The 17,337-nt window shown below is 40.4% G+C and overlaps 1 protein-coding gene across 1 annotated transcript in view; it reads right to left on the bottom strand.

The window, feature by feature from the left end:
- The window catches only part of NKAIN2 (sodium/potassium transporting ATPase interacting 2), a 563,371-nt gene that overhangs the window by 252,386 nt on the left and 293,648 nt on the right, over positions 1–17,337 (bottom strand). The gene's annotated exons all lie outside the window — the stretch shown is intronic.

Below are 17,337 nucleotides of genomic sequence, written 5' to 3'. Positions count from 1 at the left end.
AGGCAAATCAATAAATGCAAGGTTTTCAAAAAAGCATAAGGAATTTTTTGCTAGAACTCAAACCCCATTTTCAGAAATTACAACAGACTAAATGCTCAAATTTCAATTTAAATGCAATGTAGGCTCCATGGCACCAGACTTTTAAATATATTAGGAGCTTGGTGTTAAAGGAAGGCATCCCGTTGTGCTTAGCTAACATGAATTCAATGGGTGATAGGCACTTAGGGTTGGATTCAGCTCATTTAACTTTAGCTGTCTAGAAGTCAGGTATCTACTCTGAGCTACGTTGGTAGTCTAGGCAGAGAAGCAGGGATCTCCAAAGACTGTTTCAGCCCATGACCACCTGCATCAGGCAAGTGTCTAGGAAAACAGGGGAAGTGTAAAAAGAAGGAGTGAGAGAGACTGAAGAGTTACATATGGGAAGGGGCATGTCACATGGGCATGGGAGGATGGCAGCACACAGTGGCATGTTCTGCTGCTAAGGAGCCAAAGACACATCATCAGCCTCTGGACTCACAGTGGCTTGCTGGTTTCCTTGAGTCCCTGTTTGCATGCCCATAACCCACCATCTTAAATAAATAGCAGACTATTTGAAAATAATTTTTAGAGTTTAGGTTATCAAAGACTTAAGTTATATGTGAAACAACACTCATGCAATTTGCCACTTATGTTTGTAATATTTTGCACTGCCTCTGTATGAGACATGGAACAGATGGTACTTGATACCAACTTTGAAAGCATGCTTCTTTATGATAGGAAACAAGGGAGTACTGTCTTACATAGTACACAATGATATCAGAGTAAAAAAATTACATTACTTTTTATATATTCTTTTTAACAGACACATTTTTGTGCTTGTGAAGAACAACTGAAAACATTGCCTAAAGCTAAACAGAATGGGTACAGGAATCAAACAAATTTCCCATGTAAACTCCCTCAGTAAACCTTAGTCTTCAGTGACTTTTCATATAGAGGCAACTCTCCCCTGCAGAATCTATCATTAATGCTACATACTGCGACACAGACAAACATCCTTTAATGATAAGTTAAAGATTGCTACACTAATTTTCACTTTGAGACCTGAATCAGGATAAATACTATTATCTCCTGGAGAGGCTTTGGGAGATATGTAACATCAAAATTAAGTCTCCATACTCTGTTACAAGCTCCTGCTTTCACTATGCGGAGAGAGACATTTCTTGAAAGAATCCAAATCACTTCAGATTTGTACTTTACACTATTTCCAAGTGTGAAAACCCAAGAGTCTGGCAATTATCATTATATTCTCATTCCTGTAGCAGGTTGTATATGCTAATGAAGAGAAAAAAACTAATTACATAGTATCGTAGTCTGTTGTTACTAAGCACTCCTGTAACCTCTTCTTCCAAACAGCTGTCTGAGCTCATAACTTTTTCCTTTATTAAAAATTAAAACCACAGAATTCAGGAAGGCAAACACAATAGCCAGAAGTTGTAGTTTCAGGAAACATCTTATGCTTTAAACCCCATCATTGTTTGTCAACCATGAAAAACGCACAGTCAAAAGCTCAAAAGCTTTCTGATTCTACACAAATTATGCTATATTGTATATCCTTATGCTGAGTTGAAACTACTTATGTGATTGAAATACTTTAAACCATTCACAAAAGCACTGATAGTATTTGGCAAGTAGAATAGGAACTAGTCAAGGCAGAATAACTAAAAGAAGATGGGATATTTTTGCACAATGCAAACCAGGGCACCCATAACACAAGAAAATATCTGATGAAAAAAAAAAAAAAGTAAAATAACCAAGAGCTAAGAAGAGCATTTGCTTTTTTTGTAGAATTCATGCCTATAAGAATAAAGAAATAAAAAAATAATATTAAAGAAAAAGAATCAGACACAGAAAGGCATATTTGACATTCTAAATGACAGCACATGCTGTCAAATGAAATGGAAAACACTGATCAAATATATAGAATCATAGAAACATAGAATCATTAAGGTTGGAAAAGACCTCTAAGATCATCGAGTCCAACCGTCAACCCAACACCACCATGCCCACTAAACCATGTCCCTAAGCGCCGCATCTACACGTCTTTTAAATACCTCCAGGGATGGGGACTCAACCACTTCCCTGGGCAGCCTGTTCCAATGTTTAACCACTCTTTCAGTAAACAAGTTTTTCCTCATGTCCAATCTAAACCTCCCCTGGCGCAACTTGAGGCCATTTCCTCTCGTCCTATCGCTTGTTACTTGGGAGAAGAGACCGACACCCACCTCGCTACAACCTCCTTTCAGGTAGTTGTAGAGAGCGATGAGGTCTCCCCTCAGCCTCCTCTTCTCCAGGCTAAACAACACCAGCTCCCTCAGCCACTCCTCAGAAGACTTGTGCTCCAGACCCCTCACCAGCCTCGTTGCCCTTCTCTGGACATGCTCCAGCACCTCAACGTCCTTCTTGTAGTGAGGGGCCCAAAACTGAACACAGTATTCGAGGTGCGGCCTCACCAGTGCCGAGTACAGGGGCACGACCACTTCCCTACTCCTGCTGGCCACACTATTGCTGATACAGGCCAGGATGCCCTTGGCCTTCTTGGCCACCTGGGCACACTGCCGGCTCATGTTCAGCCAGCTGTCGACCAGCACCCCCAGGTCCTTTTCCAACAGGCAGCTTTCCAGCCACTCTTCCCCAAGCCTGTAGCGCTGCATGGGGTTGTTGTGGCCGAAGTGCAGGACCCGGCGCTTGGCCTTGTTGAATCTCATACAGTTGGCCTCGGCCCATCGATCCAGCCTGTCCAGGTCCCTCTGCAGAGCCTTCCTACCCTCAAGCAGATCAACACTCCCACCCAACTTGGTGTCGTCTGCAAACTTAGTGAGGGAGCACTCAATGCCCTCAGGCTGACAGGCCTGTAGTTCCCCGGATCCTCCTTCCGGCCCTTCTTGTAGATGGGTGTCACATTGGCAAGCCTCCAGTCGTCCGGGACCTCCCCCGTTAACCAGGACTGCTGATAAATGATGGAGAGTGGCTTGGCAAGATCCTCCGCCAGCTCCCTCGGCACTCTCGGGTGGATCCCATTCAGCCCCATAGACTTGTGAGCATCCAGGTGGCGTAGCAGGTTGTTAACTGCTTCCTCTTGGATTATGGGGGGTTTATCCTGCTCGCTGTCCCTGTCTTCCAGCTCGGGGGGCTGAATACCCTGAGGATAACTGGTCTGCCTGTTAAAGACTGAGGCAAAGGCAGCATTAAGTACCTCAGCCTTTTCTTCATCCTCGGTGGCAATGTTCCCCCCCGCATCCAATAAAGGATGGAGATTCTCCCTGGCTCTCTTCTTGTCATTAATATATTTGTAAAAACTTTTTTTGTTGTCCCTAATGACAGTGGCCAGATTGCGTTCTAGCTGGGCTTTTGCCTTTCTCATTTCCTCTCTGCACGACCTAACAAGATCCCTTGAGTTGCCTGCCCCTTCTTCCACAAGCGGTAAACTCTCCTTTTTTTCCTGAGTCCCAGCAAAAGCTCCCCGTTCAGCCAGGCCGGTCGTCTTCCCCACCCGTTCTTCTTACGGCGTATGGGGACAGCCTGCTCCTGCGCCTTTACGACTTCCTTCTTGAAGATCGTCCAGCCTTCCTGGACCCCTTTGCCCTTCAGGACTGTCTCCCAAGGGACTCTCTCAACCAGCGTCCTGAACAGGCCAAAGTCCGCCCTCCGGAAGTCCATGGTTGCGGTTTTGCTGCCCCCCTCCTTACTTCACCAAGAATCAAGAATTCTACCATTTTCTATCATTTCATGGTCGCTAAGCCCAAGACGGCCTCCAACCACCACATCTCCCACCAGTCCTTCTCTGTTAGTAAACAGCAGGTCGAGCGAGGCACCTCCCCTGGTAGGCTCACTTACCAGCTGTGTCAGGAAGTTGTCTTCCACACACTCCAGGAACCTCCTAGACTGCTTCCTCTCTGCCGTGTTGTATTTCCAGCAGACGTCTGGGAAGTTGAAGTCTCCCATGAGAACAAGGGCTAGCGATTGTGAGACTTCTGCCAGCCGCTTGCAGAATGCTTCATCTGCCCCTTCATCCTGGTTGGGTGGTCTATAACAGACTCCCAGCAGGATATCTGCCTCGTTGGCCTTCCCCCTCATCCTTACCCATAAACACTCGACCGTATCATCATCACAATCGTTGAGCTCTAGACAATCGAAACACTCCCTAACATACAGAGCCACCCCACCGCCTCTCCTTCCTTGCCTGTCCCTTCTGAAGAGTCTATAGCCATCCATTGCAGCACTCCAGTTGTGGGAGTCACCCCGCCATGTTTCTGTGATGGCGACTAAGTCATATCTCTCCCGCTGCACAATGGCTTCCAGCTCCTCCTGTTTGCCACCCATGCTGCATGCATTGGGGTAGATGCACTTGAGCTGGCCTATCGATTTCGCCCCCAGCATTGGCATGCCACCCCTAGGCTCATCTCTAGTGAGCCTGGTTTTATTCCCTTCCCCCTTCGAACCTAGTTTAAAGCCCTCTCGATGAGCCCTGCCAATTCATGAGCGAGGATCCTTTTCCCCCTGTGAGACAGCTGAACTCTGTCTGTCACCAGCAGGCCCGGTGCCGTGTAAACCTCCCCATGATCAAAAAAGCCAAAATTCCTCTGATGGCACCAGCCCCTGAGCCACGTGTTGATCAGGTGTGTTTTCCTGTTCCTTTCAGTATCCTTCCCTGCCACTGTAGGGACTGAGGAAAACACTACCTGTGCTCCCGATCCTTCAAGCAATCGCCCCAGTGCCCTGAAGTCCCTTTTGATCGCTTCTGGACTTCCCTCTGCAACCTCATCACTGCCAGCCTGTATAACCAACAGCGGGTAGTAGTCGGAAGGCCGTACCAGACCAGGGAGCTTCCTGGTAATGTCTCTGGCCTGGGCCCCAGGGAGGCAGCAGACTTCCCTGTGGGATGGGTCTGGTCAGCTTATTGGGCCCTCTGTTCCCCTCAGAAGGGAATCGCCTACGACAATTACCCTCCTTTTTTTCTTAGCAGAGGCAGTCATAATGCGTGACTGCCTCACCCTAGGCAACCTCCTGGATGGATCTTCATCTACATCCTCATTTGCCTGGCCCTCAAGTTCCAGGGCCCCACATCTGTTCTGTAAGGGCAACCGGGAAGGTGAGGGAGGCCGGGCAGGGCATCGCCTGGCACCCCGAGCAGGGACCTGTTTCCATTCCCCGCCGTCACTTATACATTATATATATATGTATGTATGTATATGTTTGTTTCTCAATGAAAGTGAGTGATTAGTTCCCTAGGCTTAAGGAGACGCTTTTCCAGTGGAGGAATAGTCCATAGCAGTATTTCTTACATGGCTATTTGAACGCCTAGGATTAACTGCAGTTGGGTAGATGCTAATGTTCACGGATAACGTTTGCACAACCCACGGTATCAAATTTTACATTTTATTTATGTGAATACTTATGCAAATAGTTTTTATACTGTATATTATCTAGATTATATCTGCAATATATTTAACAATGTTTCATTAAAATTTATATTATGGTGTCACATGCAACATATGAAAGAACAAACACACCTACATAAACATGATATTGAATATTCTAATGAGGAAAAAAAGTTTAAAAAATTTCCTTAAGTCAAACTTTAAGATAAACAAATATGTTCCAACTGCTTAACTTCTCCACCAAATCAATCCCCATCATTGCTGCTGCAGGACAGATGTCTTGTACTTGGGTTTTAGGAACATCTGTGGTGTCCTGGTTTTGGCTGGGATGGAGTTAATTTTCTTCCTAGTAGCTGGTACAGTGCTAGGTTTTGGATTTAGGTTGAGAATGATGTTGATAACATACCGATGTTTTAGTTGTTGCTAAGCAGTGCTTACACTAGTCAAGGGCTTTTCAGCTTCCCATGCTCTACTGACTGAGAAGGCTGGGGGTGCACAAGAAGCTGGGAGGGGGCACAGCCAGGACAGCTGACCCAAACTGGCCACAGGGACATTCCATACCATGTGACGTCATGCTCAGCACATAAACTGGGGGGAGTTGGCTGGGGGAGGGGTGACCGCTGCTCGGGAACTGGCTGGGTGTCGGTCGGCGGGTGGTGAGCAATTGCATTGTGTATCACTTGCTTTGTATATTCTTTTATCATTATTATTATTGTTATTTTCCCTTCTTTTTCTGTCCTATTAAACTGTCTTTATCTCAACCCACGATTTTTACTTTTTTTTTCTGATTCTCTCCCCCATCCCGCCACGGGGGTGGGAGTGAGCAAACGGCTGTGTGGTGTTTAGCTGCCTGCCAGGTTAAACCACAACATGTGGGGACACTACGAATCAGGTGCATGTGGTTACAATGGGCAGTGAAGTAGAGAATTACAACACTTAGTGTGTAACTGGCAGTTAAAGAGAAATACCTAAATGAAACCACACTCTAATACAATGTTTCCCCAAACTTCCAAGGCAAAATAAAACTTGGCAGTTTAGCCTAAACCAGCTAGAATACATTTGGATGTGATAAGCATCAGAGCAATGGGCCAGTGGTGAGCAAAGCCAAGATTAAAAAAAGTGTTCAGCTTTAATAAGTTGAGGGAGGAAAAGAGAGGAGTGACAAATATAAAATTGCCAAGAAACGAGAGAAAGAGGAAGACAGAGATTGCTTTGCGCATCTGATTGGAAGTCATGGACAAGACCCTTATATATATAGGGAGAGCCCTTCACTTTTAAGATATGGTCAAAAGCCTGACAAACCCAACACCTATTTTTTTTCATCTGAGTAGTGAGGTATGTCTCAATTATCTATAGAGGAGGAACTCTTTTTCTTCGCATAGTTTTGAGCACTCTGATCTTACTCTCCCTCTTCATTGCAACCAGCAGTTTTTCTATAAAAGGGTTCATTGGCAGTTTAAAGATACCTGTGAGATACTCAGACACAGCATGTTACTGATCACCTCATTATTGCTGAATTAGCCAGCTATTGTAGGGTGGAAGAAAAATAGCCTGAGCTACACTGTGGCCTGCTGAAGAACAGGCTTTTAGACTGAAACCCACAATAAACCACACTTTTGTTCAATTTGTAAGGTTATTTAATCAATCAAAACCTACCCTCAAAACACAGAATCCAATTTCTACCCAAATAGGTGTTTGTGGTAGTCTGATAAGTGGGATATAATGCCGTAGTACAGCACTCTACTCCTGAATAGATAGGATGCCCCTTAAAATTAATGTCACTGAAATAGCAGCTGCAAGTTTTGAAAACATCAACACTAGAGCAAACTCATACTCTGGGGATAAATTCACAAAGGTAATCATCGAGTTTAGTGGGTTATTAGAAAAGGACACCAAATATTTTTCATAGCTAGTCCTTTATTCTGAGCATATGGAATCAACAAAACAAAACAAGCTGAGAGTGTGCTGTCAGCTGCAGTGTGACAGCACTGAAGTCAATGAGGTTTTGCCAGAGAATAATTTTTCTGCTTTATTATGAACAATTAATAAAAATTCATCATCAAATTCTACAGAGTTATTAAAGTTGACATTAGCTAATTCACTTATCCATATACCACAGATTGCTGCCTTTTAGTAGCAGTTTTGGAAACATTCCTTTCATTGGAATGAGAAAGGAAGAAAATGACAAGAAAAAATTACTAATATTTAAAATTAATTATACAGTTTTGAGGTAGCAATTTTACAGGAGGAAAAATTAACTTATTTTGTATCCCGAATAGTTACATTGCACCATGTTTCTGGAAATATCTATTTAAATGTTTAAGGAGATTTATCTAGCGAGTGTAAATTCTCTTGGGGTGCAGAAAGCATAGCATGGCTCTGTGACTGGGGCAGACATTCACTTTGAAATATTTGTGACAGTTTAAATATATTACTGCCTCCTTAGCTTTTATTAGTGTCTTCTCTAGGAGCTACTCACCTGCTTCAGTGCAAAGTTGGGAGGGTGTATAAGGATGTATTTTATGTGGCTGGTAGGAGTGGCTTAAGATACACCTGTGTATTTTAGCCCAGAGACAGATCATGAATGTTCAAGTGCTTCAGTGCTCTGGCAGGGCCACGGGAGTGGGACCCTCCAGCAGAAGGGCAACTGCAAATACGGAGCATTATAAGATGACGAACCGCTATAAGAGATGATCAGGCACCGCAGCGATTTTCAGTGCATGGCCTTACGGTCTGTGAGCTCGCTGCTACCGCTGCAGTGGTGAGAAAGGAGTGTGGTAAAAATAATGCTGCACTGCTTGTTGGCTGCACTCACACTTTCTATGGGATGGGGATAATATTAAGCAGGATCAAAAAAGGAGAGTGCTTCCCAGCTGACGTTGCTTTTCCAGGTTCAATAAATGCTTGCTTGTATGTGAAAAGAAGCTGAAGGTGATACAGAATTTTTATTTCCTACTGGATTATCATTGGCATCATTTTCAGTGATGTAAGGATCAGAACAGTTTCCTTCAGAAATTCCAAGCAATACAAAGCTCCTCGGAAACTGTATGGACTTAGTGTTGCCTTGAAATTTCTGGTAGACCCCTGGTTCACAAGATGGAGCTTATCTGATAGATTATAATTAGACGGTCAGATACTTATATTTAGAGGAAAAGTAAATGTGGAGAAAGTATATTCTAGCCATTGCACCTACATTTAGAACAACAAATTGTTGACTATCTTAAAGTATTGCCTATGTACTCAAAAAGAATAAATAACGAAACAAAAAAGCTGACACCATGAGACAGCGAAATTTCACTCGGTTTTAAAAAGCAGACATATTTTCATATGTTTTCATACTTTCACAAAAGATGAGCGGGTGCTTTGGCAGACTCCCCAGCTTTCAACTATAGTAAATAACCCTTCAGCCCTTGTCCATAGCCGATTCCAGAGCCTGATTTATACACACATAGAAAGGTCCTGTCTATGAGAGGCATAGGCAACTCCCCAGAAGAACTGTCAAAGCAAACATGCGTTCCATAGCTGTGATCTTCTGAGCATCTGCTTCACTGGAAATAAATTTATCTTCTGATATTTCATTTTAAGCAAAATCAACAGTTTTTCCACCAGTGCCTTAAACAATTGGTGAAATGCTAGCAATGGTGCACTATAGCATTCAAAAGTGATTTCCTTACAGAGGGGGACCAGGAAATGCTACCCCATCAAAAGTAGGGCTTTGTGTCACTTGCCTATCTGTCCTCACAGGGATGAGAAACAGGGGGAAAACTTGATAAGAAAGTTGAGAAAATCCAGACTTCATGAAGAATTTCAAAAATATAACACTGGTTTACATTCTCCCTGCAGTCTCCTATTTGTTGGTTCCCACTTCTTATTCTGTTTCATCACATACTAAGACTATGCACCATTTAGGACAGGTCCTATTTATTTTATGTGTGTCTAGGGCTCACAGTATAATGACACCCTGATATCAAATTGGGGCCACTAGATGGTACTGCAATATAATTAATAAATATTAAAAAATAATCTCATAAATATATATATGTTTTTTCTGCAATGTCTTGGCTGTAGCATTTGAAAGACTTGCAGAAATATCCATGGCACTGCCTTTAGGTATATACTAAAACCTCCATGTAACTATAATATATGCAGTTATAAGGCATATGTTAAAATATGTGCTTACCATTCTTAACAGTATAACTGAGGTACTTAATACATATATACATATGTACACACATATATGATATTTATGCAATACATACACACATATGTAAATGATCATATGGAATTATCATCTGATCAGTCACGACACTTACTCATTTTCATGTGTTCCTGTATTCAGTGCATAACTATTAGATTATGGGAAAAGTGTGCATATATAAATCGATATGCAGATGTATGTTTATTCATGAACTCAACATAGAATATATCCCAGAATTTTAAAAGATAAACTTTGTACAAAAAGCAAAATCTATACAACCATATTTCATATTTTTCTACACTTTGAATGATTTGCTATCACAATTTGCTTCACCATTAAAGAGATGAAAAATTCCACTTTTATCTAAATGTTTTCCACCATATGCTATGTCTACAGTAATAAACAGTTTAAATTTTATAATCAGTTATCTTCTAGCTGGTAAAGATCTTGAGGTTTAAAAATTGCTGCAAAACTAAATTACCTGAAACCATAAGCACGCTTAATAGTATCTACCCATGAAACTACCCTTAGAATAATCTAACACTGCTGGTTGCCAGCACTATTTTCAATTTTCATCTGTTAGATATATGATCAAGCATGTAAAATCTGCCCTGAGTAATAGAAGTGAAAAAATAAAGTCATTTACTTAAAACATTCTGATAGCTATTTATCTGAAAACCCTGGTCAGATTTACCGCTCAAAGGCATTTACCTACAAAGTTAACCAGATGCTTTGAGTTGAAAACTAATTTAATTTCTCTGTTATCTTAACAGGACATCTGTTAAAACAACATCCAAGGAAGGTAATATGTTCAAAATTAAACATCCTGCAGGTTGTTTTATTAGAGTATGTGCAACATTGACATTTAACTGTTAATGACCACCGCCTTACAAAAATAATTAGTAAATGTGGAATCAAAACAGTATAACGAGATTATACTAATGGACACGAAGTAATGTAGAATGAATGTGTAACCGGTGTAAGTTCAGTCTTGTTGCCAAGTTCATTTCTTTGTTACAACTGAGTTACACTGAAGATGAGTGACCCATTTCTTTTGTTTCCTTCTTTCATCAGTTTCATCTAGGTATCAAACTGTCCCTTTAAAATCAGAGTATATTAGCTGCATAAAGTGTTCAGCACTCATAGCCAGCATGTTTTTTAAGCATCATGAGTGACAAGCTATGCAAATCATATCCTGAAGTAATTTGCATTATTGCAGTTAATTTGCATATGGATATAAGCTGCACTTCAGGGCAACTAGGTATCAACCCAAGCAGTGGCATGTGAAAGTCAGACGCATAGGTGGATGTGTGCTTGCCAATGTTGGGATATTCAAGTGGAAAAATACTAGCAGGTGCCTATTTCTGGTTGATCCTTATAACTTTGCTGGATAAGATGGTGGGGACATATGGGGACAGTAGGAGGAAACATGGGCTCCATATTTCCTCCCACCCCTTCCATTTATCCCCACCAGCAATGCAGGGCTAACGTTAATTTGTCTGTCGGTAGGAAGTGCTACGACCATTGCTGCCTCTTCCTCTTCCCATTAGTGTCATCCAACGGAAAAGGAAAAGAGAAGGGATGGACTGCACTACAGCCACTAAAAGTCAGCCATATCTGGCTAATCCTGGACTAACATCTCAGGTCAACAAGGGAAAGGTGGACTTATCAGTGGTGAAAAGTTGCTAATGCATGAACGTCAGCTGTGGGTGGGTTTCTAAACTGCTCATTTCCTCCTTAAGATCTTTTGCATCAGATGCTCTCCCATAGTCCAGGTTGGTTGCTGAGCCTGGCGGGAGGCAGGAGAATGGACTAGCCATATCCTGAAGCCCCTTCTGGCCTTACTTTACTATGAACCACGACTATGAGTATGAAAACACTGATTTTAATCGCGGTGTACATGGGCAGTTGGGGAATCCCACTTACATGATTTCTTACATTTGTCTTTATCACTCTGCTTTCATGATGTGGAAAACAAACTTGCAGTTCAGCTACAGAGTGGGTAACACTTGCAGATAATAAAACAGCAGCAAACTCTCTCCCTAAACCTTCATTTCTCCAGTAGTTCCTCTGCACTCCCAGAGCCGTCTCTCTTCCCAGGGGTATTCCCCAGCAATGCCATTATATAGCCTTCCTCTTGCTCCCTATCAGTTACTGGGGAGCCTTCACCAAGTTTTGGTTAACCTTCCTGATTCATACCTACCTCAGCAGGAAAGGGGAAGAGTTACATATTTTCAGCATTTTATTTGACTGCAAGGTTTATATGCAATGTTTTCAGTTTTTCCCTAAATACAGTATCAGGCAACTTAAATGTTGATATAAATTGAATTGTCTTTGAACTAAAGGATTCCAATTATTTTTGAATGTGTTATTACTTCTTCCAGATAACAAGGATAATCTTCATCTTTCCGCATTTTTCTCGAGATACTATATAGCTTTACATACATGTGAAGACCCTTCATTTTTCTTCCATAGTAAAGCATGTAAAATTGTGAAAAGTGAATTGATTATTTATTACATGATAATTAGCTTTTTTCTTGTGAGGTGCAACAAGCTGTGTGTGGTTGGAAATGGGAATTCAACTACAGAAAGGACAAAAAGAAAGCTGAAGTACTCAACTTCAGTTAAAAGCCTGAAGGGGCTGTTAGAAAAGACGGAGCATGACTCTTCTCAGAGGTACACAGTGAAAGGACAAGCGGCAATGTCATAGATTTCACCAATGGAAATTTCAACTGCAAATCAGGAGAAAATTTTTCACAATGAGAATGGTTAAGAAGTAGAGAGGTTGTGAAGTTTCCATCCTTGGAGACTTTTAAAACTTGACTGGCTAAAACTCTGAGCAACTCGATCTAACTTTGAAGTTGGTGCTGCTCTGAGCAGGAGACTGGATTAAATGACCTTGAGAGGTCTCTTCCAACATGAATTAGTCTGTGATTTTGTCGTCTAGGTTATCATATATTTGCAGATATTTGGGGTGGGTAAAATGGTGAGAAAATATGTTCAGAAACATTTGATTTCCCTTAAAACTCCTGGCAGAAAACCACCTGATTACAAATTTTTCTTTAGCATACATTTTAATAGCTACAATACATTCAGTTCTTTGTATCACATTTAATAATTTTAATTTTAAATAAGTGTATTTTTTTAATGTTTCCTATTCTTTCATGCTCCCCCTGTTGCAGCTCAAGACAATATAGAAAAGGAAGTAACCTCATTTGAATGCAAATAGCAACATTTTTTTTTAAAGAACAGTAGCTTGCAACTCAGATCCGTAGAATGATTGCTAAAATCATGAGGAACTGCACTTTAACTACACATGGTGAGCTATGTACATACTATTGCCACTGTGCTTAGGGTTCCTAGGTGCGGTGGTTCTGTACATAAGCTTTCATAGTATTATTCTACATGTTTTCAGAGCAGAGTTGAAGTACAGGATTTACTTGTATGAAGTATGGAAATTAATTACATAATGGCCAATGAGGACAAAACAAAATATGTAATGGCCACACATGGTAAGAAAAGCACAATTTTTTTTTTCTTACCCATTTATTAAGCTTTTTCTGACTGCTACAATACTGGAGTAATATCCAGTATGGCAGCCTCACTCAATTCCAAACCTGATTCATCTCTAAAATAGGCCATGCTGTACAGAGATTAAGGAAAGGATCATGAAAAAGAAAAAAATACAGTTGTGACTGTATAGTTAAAAGCTATATAAAAATGAATGTACAGAGAGAGCTAAATTATGCTTATACAAGCAACCTTAATTCTGGCATTTCTTGATACTGGAGTGTTTGACTTTCAAACACCTAATTTTTGTGTCAAAAGACATATAAGTACAAGCTTATGATTTAATATATGAAATGTAACCTTTGTATGTTATTAGGTATAAATAAGGAAGATGTCAAGAATGCCACACAAATAGAAACTAAGTCAACTTTGACAGTTAAAGCAAGTTTTTAAAAAGTGTATTCTTGGTCACAGTCACGTAGTACTGTAGGGACTACAGAAAAGCGATACCGGAGCTCAGCTGGGCAGCAGTGAGAGGAGAGCTCTTATCTCTATCTGGTCACACAAATAGGGATGCATGCAAGGAGAACCAAAAGTACTGGCATGAGGCTGGGACCATGTGCAGCAAGGGCTGCTTTGGACCCTGAGCCCCAGCTGGTCCCCCTCATCCAGCACCCCAAGTCCAGCCTCCGCCTTGACTCCCAGCAATTGACAGCAGCAGCATCTCTACATTCCCACATTTGTGATGGGACCAGTGTAACTTCAGCCATGCAATTTTTGCAGTGAAAAATTGCCTACTCGTTTTTAAACTAAAAATGGGAGTTTGATAGCTCTTGTTCTGTTTCTGTTCTGCTTGTGGGATCCTTAGACATCATTAGGGGAAGCTTTTAAATGCCTTGAAGCAAGAATGCTGTTTCTTCATTTACATGAGTATTTGCAGTATTTGCAGCACTCTTTCTAATGAGGGTCTTTATTCAGAGGTCGCAGCTGAATCCCATAGAAGTAAATGGGAGTTTTGTCTGAAGAAGAAAGTAAAAAATGCTAAACAGACTGTTAACTTTCTGTTGGGTTTTGGGGGCTGCTTTTTTTTGTTGTTCCGAGATAGCTGAATCTAATTCCTTGTGTCCTTTTTTGATATATGTAAACAAATCATTGAAATATACATTTTCTCAGAGATGCTTTCTATTATGTTTTCCTTTTTGTTTCACTAGTGTACTTCAGATGTGCCTCATTCAAAACAAGAGGTTATGCTTTTCGTATGCTACATTTGCCTAGCCACAGGCTAAAATAAATATTACCACTCCTGAAACCTTAAAGTCCTACTTATCCTGAGTATGGCACTCACCAGCAAGCAAAACAACATACAGACTAATTAAATATTATTGAAGAGTAATACTGAAAAGTAAGTCTGAGAAGTGAGTTTTCTAGGCACTCACATTCACAGATCCACGTAACGATCAAAGCTAAGAACAAGTGATTGTACTTCCTCTTTGTTACAAACCTTCTAAACCATAAATATTCCAGCTTGCTGTGAGTTTCAGCAAGACAACCGTGCCTCAAGGACAGAAAATGCTTAGTGTGATGCCATTTTCCAGAAGATATATATGATTGTAATGGTGTACAATGCAAACAGATTTGCATGGCTGTTCACTAATAATCCTTGATCCTCCTCAGCCTCTTCAGAGATAATTACCTCATTGTTCTAAAAATTTCTGAGTCTTTGTAGGCCTGTTTCAGTGTAATAAGGAGAAGCTGTAAAAATGTCATGACCTCCACCCCCACAACTAAAATAAAAAAGGATGAAGTTAGCAAGCCTTTTGTAATAAAGTATATTAAGAATTGAAATATGTCCTCTCCATTGTATCAGCAAGTGATGATGGAAAAATTGATGTATGTACACATAGAATAAAAGCTGCTCTCAAAACTTTAAAAAACCCCCTTTCTTTTATTTTATTTGGTAGGAAGCTATAAATTATACATAAAAAAATAAACTATACCCAGCTGAACTATTATTAGGCTGTAATTTTAACCTGTCAATTCCTAAAGCCATGCTGTGCAGGATCCTCTCTCATGGTTTACAACCTCAGAGGCATCCCTCTGGCACTTACCTAGAGGTTATTTTTTATTCTCTATTTAGAACTGATTCAAACCCAGAGCTTTTTTCAAGGCTCTACATGCCATTCCAAACACAAAAAAATACACAGGAGTATCATTACAGATTTGAAGTTGCAGTTATTCCCAGATGAAAATATAAATAATAAAGATTCAGTGCAAGACATATGAATATGACTGAGAGACATAAAACTTAAAATGATCCATTTTATAAGATACCTACATCTGTAAAACAGTTGGAGCCTCTAAAGGATCTAGAAGAGGAGAAGTTTTATCCAACCAAACAGTTGGGTATCTTTCCATTAGACGTATATTTCTAGGCCCTAGACCTTGCAGATTTGATCATGTAGGGAAGTTTTGATATACCATGCGCAGTTGAAAGGGAGAGGAGACTGATGTCCCATGTGTGAATTAGACCTTTTGTAGATAACGAGTCGATCTGTACCTATTTCTTCAATTCATTTTCTAGAAACTTTTCCTTTTGTCCTTTTCTTTACCAATGCTGTTGGTCTGAAAACCAACTGAAGTCGAAGGAATATATTCTACTGGGTATTTCAAGGCAGACCATATCACTGGAACAAATAATACCTCTAAAGACCAAATAAAAATTTTAACTGCATCCAAATATAAGCCTGAACATATGGTTGGTTGGGAAACACTCTAGATGACACAGCCCTAGACTTCAGAAAAAAACAGTTCCAGGTTTAGATACTGGTTTTGGCCCATCTTTATTCCAAGTAGCACTTACTAGTGTTCGTAAGCTGTTTTTATACCCATTAAAACACAGTGCTCAAAAGTCTGCTTCTCCTTTCTACCTTCCTTCCCACTCCCTTTCACTCCCCCAGACACGATAAGCACCCCAACATTTACAAGTCTAGGAATGCAGGTGGCTGAAACAAGCAGGTGGAAAGAGGGTGGACTGGGTTGAGTATCATTGTACAACAGGTGCTGGGTTTGTTATATACCTTAGTTCACTTAGCAATACAGAAAGCATTTTAACCAAATAAAAGATAATATATGCAAGTTCTTTTATTTACTGTGGTTTTGCCAAGCTTTTAATGATATTGGGTATGTCTGAAGGTATAAACCCCAGAAAGTGTAATGTTTTACCTGCAGAAAATTACTTTACACCTTCAGGAAATGAAATTCTGATCCTTTTGAAGTCTGCATCTTTTGAAGAAACAGAATACATAGGGATGAAATATCCTGGTCTCTAGTATTTTTTGTACTTTGGGGGTGATTTGAGAGAAAATACAGGTAAGGAAGTATCTTTGCCTCATTTATTCTTCCTATAATTGTGTTTAACTTTCTGCATCATAACATATTGGTAACTCACAAAAGATCAGAGAATTACATCTGTAATTTACAGTTGGGCTAAACTCCCCTTAATCAGGAACAGCAATTAAATACCTGAGTCAAGAAGAGAACGTGATCTCTTTCACACGTGGGATTCTCCTTGATGGTCAGTTCACACAACTGTGAGCATAACTCAGCATGGACAGCAATATTTAGACTTAGTAGAAGCTTATTACTTCAACAAAATAATTTGTTACCACTGCTAATCTTTTATCCCATAAATTGCCAGCCTTCTGGGAACACCTTCAAAAGTAGGAGTTTCGGTTTGAGATGTTGGTTTGAGCCCTTTACTAACTGCCACTGTATATGTTATCACTTACAGTGTCAATAAAACCCTATAAGTATGTCATTCTTAGGAAAATATATTTTTCCTATGGATTTTGACTATGTCTTCAATCATAACATTCCTACCAGAAGCACAAAGTTAAAAAACACTGCTGTAGCCAAATGGCAATCTATTCTGGCACCTCAGTTTACATTTTAATTTAATGAAAGACACCTTGTTTTACAATTATTATGCTGTGGTATAAGATCCCTGAAAGGAATCCAGCTAAGTAACAGCTAAATGGTACAAAAAATATTTGTTTACCCTTGAGATGGTAAGCTTTTGTATTCATGAAATCACTAATTAATGTCTCTCATAGAGGTGAAATTTGCATTGCAGAATTACTGAGGGGGCAAAAAGAGGTAATTTTCTTTTAAAACATATATACCATTATTGTTGTGGGCATCAGAAGGTATATG

This window comes from Aptenodytes patagonicus, chromosome 3 (genome assembly GCF_965638725.1).
Source record: "Aptenodytes patagonicus chromosome 3, bAptPat1.pri.cur, whole genome shotgun sequence".
Taxonomy (NCBI): Eukaryota; Metazoa; Chordata; class Aves; order Sphenisciformes; family Spheniscidae; genus Aptenodytes; species Aptenodytes patagonicus.
The sequence above is the reverse complement of the archived record's forward strand: the minus strand, read 5'-3'. Positions and strand labels throughout refer to the sequence as shown.